The sequence below is a fragment of the Falco punctatus genome (genome assembly GCF_963210335.1).
Source record: "Falco punctatus genome assembly, chromosome: 3".
In the NCBI taxonomy this organism is placed as follows: Eukaryota; Metazoa; Chordata; class Aves; order Falconiformes; family Falconidae; genus Falco; species Falco punctatus.
Window position 1 is genome coordinate 76937661 of NC_137582.1, and position 14213 is coordinate 76951873.

Consider the following 14213-nt stretch of genomic DNA (forward strand, 5'->3'; position numbering starts at 1 on the left):
ATTTTAAAACAATTAAGTACAGGCTGAATTAGAAGGCTTTTTATGATTCTTTGCCATATTACATCTCCAATCTGCACTTCTTAAATTACCTAAACCCTCAGTCAGTCCCACCAGACGATCATCTCTACTCTTCTGGAGGGTTTTTTTTTTTATTTCCCCCTTGGATTTGATCTGGTCTCTCACTGTGCCACAAACTGTCTAGACAACATCATTATGAAAGAAAACAGCTCCCTGGTTTAGCTGCCATTCATGTGCGCCTCCTGTCTTTGTGGTCCAGTTTAGACCTGGGCTTTTCTAATACTGTATTCTCTCAAAGCACAATGAAATAAGAGAACATAGGTTCGCTTCTCTTTCTCATGTCATATGTTAAAGGGAGACTATGGAGAGACACCTGTGTGGATATGTGAGTGTGAAGAGGAAGAAGGAGAATGTAAGAGAAATTATTTTTCCTCTGATTTTCTATATAGAGTTCGAGGAAGCAAGGCTGGTTTAGTGTAGCTGGCAAAAGTTCTTGAAGATGCTGTCTGGAAATGAAGAGAGGAGAAGGGTGGGATTTCCCTTTCTCACCGTTCTCTAAAGCTACCAACAGTTTTGGTTGCAAAAAGCGACAGGTGTGTGAGTGCTCAAACAAATAATTGTTGTGCATAGTCTGGAGAGGCATGGAGTGGGAAAGCAGATAGAGCCTCCTTTTCTATTTGTGTGGTGGCCAAGATGACTACTGCTTACCCTCCATAGTGCTTGAGATTGGAAGGAGTGCATGTGTCAGGCACTTTTATATCTAACACAGGAATTGCTGCTATAACTCGATATGGTTGATTCTTGCTTACTGATATTGTAATTATACAATCCTGTTTCCAGTCTAATGCCACTTCTGTCCTCAATCTGGGCTGCTCACAGCTGTTGGGCAGGTGGCACTCTTGTGCTGAAATGTCAGACCAGAGATTTCTTCCCAGTCCCTGGAAGGGACGATCTGTTCAAAAGTCTGCTATTCCGGCTTTCCTCTGCATCTGTCACTTGAGGGAACTCCTAGTCCAGGATTGCTTGACAGCATGGACTGGGAAACAGATCTGGGTATCCCAGCTCACCTGATCAGCAATGCAAAGGAAGTTCAGAGATCTAGTGAGCAGGAGAAGATAGGAAGCTGGCCAAAGACAGCAGTTATTGCTGCATATATTAACTCTTCCCAGGCACACTGACTCCTGAAGCTGTGATCCATCATCTTTCACAGCAGATGGTGATAAGCAGCTGATGTACTGTTATTACTGTACATGGAAAGATGAAATTAGCTGCAATATCTAACTGGGTTGAGCAAGGAATGAATAAGAAGCCAAAAGAAGTAACATAAATTTTGCAGGTTTTCCATTAGAAACACTGAAAAACGTGTATACGAACTCTTTAAATGAGCAATGTTCTTTGGGATCCCAGCAGCTTTTGACTGAAAAAGGCAGTTTCTTTGACAGTTTCAGGGCTGCTCTTCTCTAATACTCAGGGGTAAGTCAGGACGAGTACAGCTGTGAGACTAGGAATTATCCTGAGTTCAGACAGATGCTGCTGTCTAGATTCTCAAAACCATTTTACTTTTCAAAAAAACCCCATCGCCCTCTCTATTTACAAAATTAAATTGCTATCCTAGTGACCTTTCTTATAATTTTTTTCAGGTTTTGAGGATTTTTGTGTTTGCCTCAACATTATTTGGTGACAATTTGATTTTTATTTTAAATCAAAACTATTGCAGGATGGATGATTGGTTTATTGAGTGAGCTTTGCTTTCACTGAAGGAATAAAGTGAGGGTGCTGGTTTAGTGAGTAGTGAAGTGCAAACAACCATGCTCTGGAGAGGCCTCGCAAACACATTTTGGAAACCGTAGCTGCATCTGAAGACTCCTTTGTCTGAGCACAAGTGAAGGGAGCACTGTATTTGCAAACACATTCAGTTGTGTAATGAGAAGTGTCTTTACTTGACAAATACTCCAGTGAGGACATGTGCAGCTGGTACTGTTTGGTTTAATTCCCAGACTGCTCTGCCTTATGTTGGTGCAGTGGCCAGAAAATTGATGAGTAGAAGCCTGGCATTCCGGCATAACTTTTTAGGAAGCCAAAGTCTATTATCTAGTGTAAGTTAATAGAAGAAATATTACAGGATAGTTTTAAAAGCTATGTGAGTACCAGCCTAGCAAATGTGAATAATAGTAATAGTAGACAGCATATGCTCAGTTTAGTTTTAGTTTTGCTAGTAGGAAACGGGATGACTGGAAAACGCTGGAGGGAGGAAGATGAAGAAATAAAAAGTGAGGCAAAACTCTCCTTGGACAGACTTCAGGAACTGGGTCATAAACCAGCTAATAAATGTATTTCTTATGATGTAGAAGAACAAAAGTCAATTTATCTGCTGTTAACTTTGTTACCTTATCTAGTGACTCTGTGTAGACTGAGATAACTTTGTATCAGGGATAATTTAAAAAAAAAATAAATTTATATACATATATATATTCTCTGTTCCTCTGGTAGTGCACTTGTATTCATACAGAGGTTCCCATCTGCAGATGTCCTAAAATTTTCTTCAGTTTTAAAGTAGAAGTTTAAACTAACAGTTTAAAACTGAAGAACTTGGAGTCTGAATTTAGACTTTCCCTTAACTACCTGTTAGTCTTCTTCAAATAAATGTTTTTGTTTAAAAATAGAAATCTATTTTCTTCAATGTTTTTTTCCCCTCACGTTAAAATCACAAATTTTGTGCATTCCATGTCCCTGTAATGCATAAATCTTTTCCATCCTATTTTTTTTTCATTTTTTTTCTTGTAAAAATTTTATTAACCTTCTCTTTCATCTGTAGTCAGAGCCTTGTTTCTCTGGGGCTGATTCCATGAACGCTCTATTCATGTCCCTACTCATATCTGGGGGGAAAAAGATCCATAATTGACACTGCAGCCAGGTTTGTGGTGTTCTGCTCTGGGTAATTGCACAGAACTTGACCTTTACTTGTTAATTTTCTACCCATCCTGTGACAGCGCATGTCTTTCCAGATGGAGTCAGAGTTAGAGTCATTACAGTCTGTAGAGGGATGGGAAGAAAAATATATGTTCTTATCCTACAGTAGGGTCCTGGTGAGGATAGTTTCTGGCCATCTGTGTTTATTTTCCCACCCTAGTTAAGTACCAGAAGTTTGAAGCTAGAGCAATTTGTTATGCAGTGACCCGAGCGATATTGCATAAAGTGTAGTGTGTAACCTGTTACCAGCAGGAGTTACTTAACAGGATGGGAGTGTCTTTCAGACCCCACTTTGCTGAGCTCCTTTGAGGAGATGAAGGGATCTGTATCTGCTTGGCTTCTACTTCCCTATCCAGGGAGGTGGAAGTGGCTCTACCTAACCAGGTAGGGCCAGCTGGGCATCCCTGCTGGTGAGCCTTGGCATGGAGACTTCCCCCTAACTGGGGCAGGCTGTGTAATTCCACAGCAGATCCCTCTGGGTAACTGCAGCTTCCTGCAGTTGCACCTGCCTTTTCTACAGCCTTTGATTTCTAATTACTTAGGCAGTGAGTGCTGCACTCCTCTGGGAAAGCATTGTGTCCGCTACTAACAGTAGGCACTCTGTGGATGCTACTGCACTGCAAAATGCCCATGTGCTGTAATCCCCTCCTGTTCCCCCAGTGTTTTGGATGCTCCCTAACTTGTTGCTAAGCCACCTCCCCAGCGGTCAACTCTGTATATCTCTGCATTTTCCTTACCCCCAAATCCACCACTGTCTCACCTTCAAGGCTGCAGCTTTCTGTGGCTCTATTGCAAGATGGGTGCCCTTCACTGTGTGCCTGTAGTATTGTAATCTGGTGTGCACCAGGGTCCTGCTCTGCTGGTATCACAGGGTGAGACTTAGGCACACATCACTGTCTTGCGTGGCTGTGCTTCTTTTTGAAGCAAAAGTGAGTGGGGCCGGGGGGGCACAGTATACACAGCCGCTGTCCTTAGTGGCAGACTGACAAAGCAGACTTGTGAGGTGCGTCCCAAAGCTTAGCTGCCTTCAGAGTGGACATATCCCTTTGTGTGTCCTCTTTTGTGCACTGTGAGAGAATGTGTTGTCTGCCAGCTGGTATCCCCGTGACCTGCATGGAAGGAACGTTGCAGGACACATTGTGGAGTACGATATACAAGCAGGCTAGTTTGGCTTTTGATGGAGTTACTATTGACTGAGGCGGCAAATATCTGCTCGTGTTCTCTACTGCTCCCATTTTCAAGTGAATTCTCTGCCGTGTTGCTGAATACGCAGCTTCAGATGTCTTACTGTGCCGGCTCCATCTGAAGCAACTGAGTCACTAAAGGTTCCTGCTTCCTATAACCCAACGCAGACATACCCGAGCTAGCTCAGTGTGGAGTTAGTGTGAACCCAGCAAGGTTTGTTAACTCTCCACCTTGTCATGTGGAAGGTGCTGTACTGTTTCTCACCAGAGCTGGTTCCGTGAGTAGTGTGTGCATGCTCATGGGGATGCTGAATTTGGCAACCAGCCACCTGTCAGATCAAGGCTGGCTTGCACTGGAGTCCTGGCTGACTGACCAGCAGATGTCAGAGACTTGGTCTGAGTGTCACCACATCAGTTTTTCATGCCAGCCAGTGGGTGTCAGTGACAGTACTGGAAATATCTTTCTCTAACTGGCTGATAATATTAGTGCTGCTGCATTTCTAGCCAAATTCAAAGGCTCTGTGTTGACACCTTTTAGTTCTGACTAATTTTCCTTGCTGTCATAAAGGCCTGATGTAGAAGATCTCCTGCCATATTACCACAGACTGAAGTTGTCATTCAAAGGCCTATCGTGTCCCAGAAAGAGAAATGTCTATCTAAATAAAATCAGTGTTGCTCTTTGGAGCTACTAAGCACTCCTTTGTTCAGACCTGCACTGTGGCTTCTGGGACATAGGTAGTAACGTGCCATCCCATTTCAGCTTTGGGTCTCTGAACTTGGGAAACTGAGGCTCACGCTTTCATGTTACATTCATATTACAGTCTCAGTCAACATGCTATGAAGAGGTGAAACGTTAAACACAATGCAACACAATGGGAGTGGTGCATGCCAGATAGTTTCTGACTTAAATATTTGCCCTCTAAGAGGCTGGATTGCAAGGTGACAGGACTGAGGGACCGTTTGATTTGACTGTTCTAGGTTTTATTTCCTTGAGGGCACACATCATTTAAGAGAAACAGGATGCAGCATAACATGGTGGACTGGGTTTGGGATGAATGTTCTTTGCATGTAGGATGGTGCAGAAGAAGCCAGAATGAATGGGCATTGAAGCTGAAAATGTCACCACTATGAAGAATAAACAAGAAATGAGGCCAAGAAGGTTTTGTGAAGAGTTTTGAAGTTGAGGATGTGAGTCTTGTATGTGATTAATGTGCGCTGGAGAATGTTAGTAAGGGTTGGAATACTGGAGAAGGAAATCCAGGGATGTGCTTTGTCCTGTTGAAGAGGGATCATGTCCAGGAAAAACTTCAGAAAAGGGTAATGTTGCAAACAGAACTTCATACTCTTGTTCACTGCTTCTTAGCACATCACTGCATTTTAGGATATTGCTGATGTAAGATTCAGCCATCCCCAGATTAGGAAAAAGTTGCTGTAACTTAGCTAGGAGTAGTAAGTCTCTGCTCTGAAGGCCACATGAAATGGCACAATGCCATTACTGAATATGCTTTAACTGCTCTTTTAGCTCTTTATGTAGTTTGTTAATTATATCTTCTCTGTTCCTTTTAGAAACACCTGTGAAAGCTGTGCCTCTCTGCTGCCTTTCAGATAATAATCAGTGATGCTGAAAGAAATATATGCAGGAGAAAGAAAGTAAGGGCTGCTGAGAGAGAAGTACATTAAGAGTGTGTATTTATATATACAGAATCTTTTCACTAATTAGTCAAAACAGAAAGCAAAGCAACGATGGTGCTCATCTGAAACAGTGCTACCTGCTTGACTTTGAAAGAGGAAGTTATGATTCCTAATGGTAGAGTCTGTCCTTCCACCCTTTGGTTTAGATACTGGCATGTTCTCTGCCATAATGTGTTGTATACCTGCACGGGACTGAACTGACTCAGCGTGACATTTAACCTATAATAAAGGCAGAAACTCTGAGATTTCTGTTTTCAAGATTGTTGCATTACCTAAATAGTGGCAGCCTGGGAGGAGAGATGTGCAAAAGGAAATTTTACAGGGCTTTAATCATGATATATTTTGGGGAGGGGAAGCCCTGCCTAGGCCTAGCTAACCACACAGCTGGTTCACTGCTCAAGAACTATTTATTCTGAGCAGACACATTCTCCTGTTGCTGATCACTACGCTGGATTCAGCTTGGCACGTTGTAGTCATGTCCGTGTCAGTCAAAGAGAGTCAGTTTTAAAGCTAGTGTACAACAAATAGTTTTGAATGGCAAAACCTGAGACAGCATTAGCAGTGCTTGCCTTCAGCTCTCTGAAGAAGTTCTCACTGGCATAGGATGGCTCCTATGGCCGTGTATGGTTCTGTGCCTCTGTAGTTCAGGGCTCTGTAGTGAACTGAAACGCAGGTGGGGTTGTCTGAATATGCCCAGCTGTAGATTGCTGCTCTGTGATAACACACGCAGCTTGAGGTACACCTTTATGAGAAATGGAAAACAGAGACAGATGAAATAGGAAGAGGACAGGAGCTCTTGCAGCCCCTCAGTTGTGATTTCAGGTCCTAACTTCCCACTTGCTCATTTCAGTCTGTTTTGTGGGTGTGGGGCTAATTTTTTCTCTCTACTTGCTTTCTGAGATAGTTACAGCCCAGGAGGTGATTCTAGTTATTCTGAGTTCAGCTGCAGTAGTGGATATCTAAACGACCTTCCCCAGAATCAGTTGCAACCAGTCCTCCCTAAGGACAAAGGGGATATCCAGTGGTCTACTATCCTGACATGTTCTGAGGCAAAGAGACACATTTCAGATATGAATTACAGTGGTAACTTGCTCTGTCCCGAGATTCTTTGACAACAGCGTGCAGTTGCTGGAAACTTGCTGCACTGTGCTGGCAGATCTCAGCCTAAGCTGCAGACACTGATGTCTGGTCTCTGTCTTGCCCTGGTGCCAGAAGAAATCCTGGTCTCCAGCAGATTTTCCGCAGGCAAAGGAGCTGCTGCATTTTCCCAGGTAAATAAAAGTCAGTGCCAGCTCCAATTGTTTCAGCCTAAGTTCACAGCGATGAGTTAGAAATTTCCTACATGACAAGCATTTCTCTCTCCTTTTTACTGACAGCTGATTTTACTGGGGTTAATATTGTAATTTCTTATTACCATTCTTAAATTGTTACTGCAATATGAAATTTGTCCCATTACACAGACAAATAATATACTCTGAGCAGAGACACATTGAAGGAAAAATGTTGGTCGTTTTGGCAGTTCACCCTGTTACAGTCTGTCACTTCATTTTTGCTGGCTAAAGGAGATGTGTGATGGTGGATAATTTGTTACATAGTTTTCAGCTTTGCAAAGTTCCCTATATAACGGATGTCAATGTCAATCCTCATTATGGGCCCACCAAAGAAACTGAAGTTTCCTGGAATACTTAGCTTTTAAGAGTATTCTACTTGTTTTTTACACATCTATAGATAGTGAATAAATTCTACAGCTATTGTAAGCAAATAGTTCTGTATTCACCTACAGCAAGCTTTGTGTTTAAATAAATCTAAGTTAAAATATTTTTTTCAGGTGCAATATTGATAGTAAAACCATTTCTGTCACCAGTGTGAATGGAGAACAACTTGGCAGAAGTTCCTTGCAGGGAGACATTCTTGGGTTGTATGTCCTCATATAAACTGAGCCTGTCATGAGATTCATGTGGTTTTAGCACCAGGGTAGGAATCCTTTGTATCTTGAGGTTAATGTGCATCCTCTGCAACTGCTTTCAATCTTGGCCTCGTCAGTTTATTAGCTGCTTTCCCATAGTGTTCTTAGTACTTTCTAGAGTGATAATTTTTAGCTCAGTACTCTCAGACAGTTATTGACAGGAACTTTAGGAGCCCATAAGCATATTTATTGGCTGTCACTTTCTTTTTCCTCAGTCTTCCTCTCAGTTTGACCTATTAATTTTATTTTTTCTTTAAGTTGAAATACATAAATGATGTGCTAAAGCTAACCAAGGAGTACCCAGAAAAGATTTGGGGAAGGTTTTTGGGAGTTATGTTGCTTTGTTAACATAAGAGTAATTTCTAATACAGCTGCTTTTTTAGCTGCTGCATCTGTTTCTGGGTGAGTTGTTCTTTTACTAACTGGACAATGCATGGGGAGAAAAAACATATCACCTATTTTTCACTTTTTTAATGTGAAGTAGGATTAATCTGTATTTGCCTAGTTGTAATAACTGTTGTTTTGGGAACTCATGGGCATTAAATTCTGTGCGATGGCTTCTTGCTCCAAAACTGTAATAGATTTTAATGTTAAACATTGCAAAGAATGAAACAAAGACATCAAGAACAAATAGGAGTGATTTCAAGTTCATAATACCTTCCATATGACTGCCAAATTGCTTGAAGGTTAAACTTGAAACTGTCAGCTCAATCCTTCATTACCTTCCTTTTCATTTTGTGAGTTCTGTGTAATGGAAATGCTTGTAAATTGCTGCCACTAGCATAACTGTGTGTGGAATTTTCATCTGGGGCCATGTCTGACCTGCACAGAGTTCCTGGAAATGATGGAGTGCGCTGCAGGTTGGAAGAGAACTGGGCATAGTGTGCTCTGCCTTACAGCTACAGAAAACAAGGGGTTTCAGATTTTCTCTCCTTAAGTTATTTATGCTATTTCTGATGAGATTCATTTCGATCTGTAAAAGGACCCCCAGAATGAGAAGTGACCGCATGTGCCAGAAAGGTACTGGAACACTTTCAGGATTTTTTTCTGGATTGTTTTCAAAATAAATCTCTTCTGTGCAGGCAAAATACAAGTTTTAGGTGTTTTTTTAAAAGCAGAAGTGAGCTGTTCTCTCTTCTCACAGCTTTTGAAAGGGGTATATGCACTTCTTTGGACATACATTTTTGAGTGTGGATTTGAAGGTTTTGGAAAGGGATGGTGGTGGTGGTTTTGGTAGCTTTCTATTCTAGAGGAGGTTTCCATGAAACAGCAAACAAAAGCTGGACAAGCTGGTAGACTGAGGTTGTGTGTTGCCTGCTTGATTTTACTGTTTGTTTTCCCTCTTTAGTCCAGTCGCTTTTTATTGCTCTCTACAGTGTGTCCCTTGGGCTCTGTTCCATACAGCAACTGGACGGTTTTAGGAACTGTTACACTGTATTTCCCTGTGGTACCCAGTGTTTTATGGAAGTTAGGATTTAGCTCGGTGCTTTGGATGCTGGCTCTTTCTCCTGCAGAAATGGAGACCATCCTGGCACACCTAAATCCCATAGGTTTACTACTGGTCCAGTTTTGGGATGGGGGAATTATGCCCTTTTCTTATCTGTCTTTGAACTCCAAATTTTCTGACTCCTGGGAGGAAAAAAGTTGGGATGGGAACTAGTCAGCAGATTCTTATAGCAGCTTAAAATTCTGTGGCTGTATAAAACTGTCAGCACAGGAATCAAGTCCTCAGAGGTGGTGGACTTGCAATGAATCCCACCACACCTCAGTGGATAGGTAGGTAAAAGGTTTTAAAAGGATAAAAAAAGCACTTGAACCTGCCAAAGGGAGTAGAAACTAAAAATTGATGGCAGCAGGGGGAGTTGTTAGAGAAGTGAACTCTAGGTCAGGGTGACCAATGAGCCTGGATAGAGCACAGTGGAGTTGACTTTAGGGGAAATGACACTGGTAACTCAAAAACTGTCACAGGGATCTGCGTACGTGAGTTGACCCCAGTAGTACAGCCACCATACAACTGTTAGGTCACACGTTTGAAGTGAGCATTGCAGTGCTGGTAGATTTTCAGTGGGTAAGAATTTCTGTCTTCTGACTAGAGTGCAGCTACAACAGGAGGAAGTGTGTGTATCTGGAAAGTTGGTTCCCATTCCAGTTTCAAAAAACAGCTAAATAGGAGGGGGCAATGGATTAAAATTTCGAGGCTATTTATCAACAATGGCTTAAGCAACAGCTTCTGCATAGGAAACTGAAATTAAATCTTGTTCTGTCATTTTATGTTTTCTCCATTTCTTCAAAAAAGAGAGAGCTCTACTGTTTCTGGATACTTTCACCCAGTTACTTCAAAGCTTTAGATTAAATTAGAAGCAGATCTGGAATAGTTGTTCCACAGCAGGTTCTTCTGCTGTCGGAAATCAGTATAAAATCACGTAACATTTCCCAAAAACTTCATTGGCATTATAAACTCTAGGGTACTGGTTATCTGGAAGGTATCTGGGGAGGTAAACCCCACCATTACCCTCAGATTTTGATTTTGGGATGCTTCTGACAGCTACTTAGTCTCCCTGCCTCACTCTTCTGAGTAGGAGGTCTACCTCAAAGCATTGTATTTGGGCATCTACCTATTTAAGCTCATTCAGAAAATCAGCTTTTCAACTCTTTGCAAGTTTGCATCTTTTGAGCAAGTTTCTATCCTGTTCTGCTTGTTTCCTCTTCCTCTTTGTTTCTTAGACACAATATACCTACCAACTTTGCCTTTTTTATTTCCTTCTATACCTATACTTCTGTTTAGCTATTTACCCCATGAAGGTCCCAGTCACAGCTTTGATTGCATACAGAATTACTACATTTTCCTGCATTTATTCCCCATGTTCCTGGTGTTTATGTGCAATCTTTAAAGTCTTTCATCAAATTGTCCAGTTGTTCCCCTGTGTATCTCCTTCACCCTATCTTTCCTCTCTGTTACCTCTGATTCCAGTGTTTTATCAAGATCATGTTATACTTTTAACTCCTCTGTAGGTTTTTGTTCCTGACCTCCAACAGATATTCCTGTTAATTCTTTTGCTAATCACAGAGGAAATTGATGCAATGAATCAAAAAAAGAGTTCCTTTAAGTGTTAACGATTTACTGGGAAAGGAATGGAGTGAGAGTTATACAAATACCTTTCTGGTATAAGCTTCTTAAAATACAGGGGAACTTGCCAGTGGAAGATGTATACATATTAAGGCATAATCAACCAATGGATGCAACGAGAATTTTTTTTCACTTGCTTGAAAAGTGATCAGCAGACTTCAGCTAGCTAAGACAGGTTGCTTTGATAAACCTTTGGGAATTTTGGTATTTGTTTTGTCTCAGTTGCACTCTCTGGCGAGCACACAAAAGAGATGTTCCCTCCAGCACCCAGCAGCTCAGCTTGCCTTTTCTATGTGGATATGATTCTCCTTTCTGAGTCTGCAAAACCTCTAAAATCTCCATTAACATGCACTGTAAACCTCCTCTCTTTGGGAGTACTATGGAGCTATGAAAAGAAGACCATAAAAGTGAAGCCAGAATAAATAAACCTTATTCCAAATGAGTGTGGATTGGCAAGCTTAAGGATCATTCATTTTGCCTTAGTGAAAAAGGAGGAAGATGGAAATCCACATGAGAGAATTAGGTTGGTGCAAGCAATACACCAGCACTGTAACCCTACTCTAGATCTGTGTGCAATACACCCAGAGGGAAATAAGGCTTTACAGCATGAAGATTTTATCAGCTTGTGATTCTCTGACAGTCCGAGTGCTTGGGAATGGATGAAGCCGGCAGGAATTACTTCTGTTGTTCCAAATGAGTGTCACCTGGATCTTTGTGCCATTACCTATTTAACCTCTGTGCGCCATGTACAACGAATGCGCATCTGTGAAAAAGGTGGCTGTATTTTGGTTTTGAAACCTTTTGCTAGCAAAGCCGGACTCTAGAGCACAGTGACTCCTGTCACAAGCATTGCAGTGCAAGAAATAAAAATTAAAGGCTAGGTTTGGCCCTTTTCACTCCACCCATAAAAAGAAAGTGAAAAATGACTGTCTCCATGCCCCTCTCTAACTGTCGGTGCTTTTCCTGGCATGGGAAGGGGAAGCAAGCAGGAAGAGAGGGCTTTCATTAGAAGTCTAGGGATCTGTATTTATTTAGTTCATTTATTTAGCATTTAACTGCAATACCTGTTCAGTGGGGATGGAGCAGTGCTGGATGAGAACATGAATTGTTCTGTTTGGAAAGAACAGAACCCTGTGGTAAATGAGTGGTATCTGAAGTGAAGTCCTGAGGACTGGTCTATCAGTAGGCAAGAGACATTTGCTTGGAGACCCGCACTCCACGGCCCATCACAAGCGACCTGGTGCTCCTCTATGCCTGAAGCTGAGGGCTGGTCAGGACAGGCTGAAAAACTGCAGGGTTTCTTGCTTTTCATGTGGCTATGGTCATTTTCGGTTATGCCTGACTGGTAGCCAAACAGCTTTATAAATTTCAGATTTGCTCACTTTTACAAAAACAATGCAACCTCGATTTAGAAAAACTCAAGACTCTCCTTAACCAAAACCATGTTTCGTTTATCCCAGAAGAAAGGTGAAAGTTTCTCTCTGCCATTGCTCTAAGCTTCCACTTCCACCCTTGAATGAAACTGAAATTCAAGACTGTGCATGGTTGAGGGTCCAAGAAAAACTGTTTCCTGGTTTGGGCTTGTGGCTAGTGGAGCAGTTTGTTTGCTTGTTTAATCAAATTGGGAGTAGATTTGTATTTAGTGAAAACCTTTTGATAAATGGATCTCCTAGTGCATTTCTGTAGGAGAGCAAGTTGTGTTCAGCCTCATAAGGGACCCAGATTTTTTGCTCTAGCCTATGTCTCACAGTCAGGTTGCTGTGACGTGCGTGGCACAGTTAATCTTTCCCATTGTTTCTGAGAGTCAGGTTTTGAAGGGTCTTTATTTACCAGCCTCGCAAAACCAAATCCTGTCTGCAGATCACTGTGGATCCCATCTTGCATACAGCTCTACAGACAACCATAAGCAATACATGTGTGTGTGCAAAGCAGTGGTTAAAGGAGGAATGAAATTAGAAATGCATTTGGGACTCTGGGACAGAAGAATCCCAGTGTCTGTTTCCTAATGGTGTTTCTTTGTTTGACTCTCATTGACTTTAGTGAGATGCTGCTTGTTATATTTTACAGTCTACAGTCTCTTGCCTCTCTTAGAAATACTGGTGGTATAGTATTTCTTTTCTCATGTGATTTTAAATACATTATTTACAATTTTTAATAGAACATTTTTTGTTCTTAATCCGGTGCAGTTGAGAAATTAAAATCCCCAAGCGTTTCCCTTTCCATATTTTTCTTAAAATGATTTTTTTTTCCTTCCAGCTGTAAGGACCAGGAAAAAAAAAAAGTAAGAAATGTCCTTTCTCAATTTGAGAACTCTTATTTCTGTTTGGTTTCTTAAAAGCTGTTGTTCCTCAAAGATTCTGATCTTTTGCTTTCCAGCATGCTATGATTAAGTGCTTTGAAGTCTAAAATAAATGAGATGATAACAGACTTTTTCCTAAATAGATGTTTAGTTTAATACAACTTGTATTATTATATTATCATTTTTAATAGTAAATAATTTTTAGACTGTTTTTTTAGCAGGTATAAGTCACGTCATCTGTATTTTATCACCTGTGAAAAAGTGAACTGTATTGGCTTCCCACAGAAATATACAGGAGGGCGAAATATGCATTCAGTCCTCTTTCCTATTGGAAGGCATTCTCCCAAACTTGTCCCCAAGATATGTCTGTAATAGGGCAGAGAATTTGGAAAAAAAAACCCAGACAACTGAAAAAAACACATTAGATGCCTAGGAGAAATCCATGTTGTACAGTTGTTGTGTAAACACATCATTGCTCACATCTCTCTCTCATTGTGGAGGCTGCTGGAAGGGGATGTTGCAGGGATCAGTTGCAGGGAATGCAGCACTTGCTACGAGCCACACAGCCGCCTGGGAACAGCCCCAGGCACACTGCTTCTGCTGCACTAAACTCAGCCCCAAGACATCAAAGCTGGCTTCCAGCTCCATTGGACGGTGCCTCTGTGTGGCTGTTTGCAACACGGAGCTTCCAGCGTTCAAAACTGGGGTTTGTATCGTGCTTAAGAAATAGCCCTCAGACTTAGATACCTATTACAGGCCTTGCCTGCATCTCCAAGATGAAAATTCAGTGGCTGTGTGGTACAAAACATCAAGGTTGCCTTGTGTACCCACTGACATTAGTGCTGGTTGATGGGCATCTTCTTCTTAGCATGTTGACCAGAGGTGTTGTTTCAGGACATCCATTGTACCAGGACTGGGGGGAGGCTCTTTGCAAGTGTGGAAATGCTGTTCACAATG

The 14213-nt window shown here is 41.6% G+C and overlaps 1 protein-coding gene across 1 annotated transcript in view; it reads left to right on the forward strand.

Moving 5' to 3' along the window:
- Positions 1-741: 741 nt before the first annotated feature.
- LOC308060839 (uncharacterized protein) overlaps positions 742-14213 on the forward strand; it is a 158629-nt gene continuing 145157 nt past the window's right edge. Inside the window, exon 1 of the transcript XR_013926928.1 lies at positions 742-7135. The gene's annotated coding sequence lies outside the window, so the exon portion shown is untranslated. The remainder of the gene's footprint in view (positions 7136-14213) is intronic.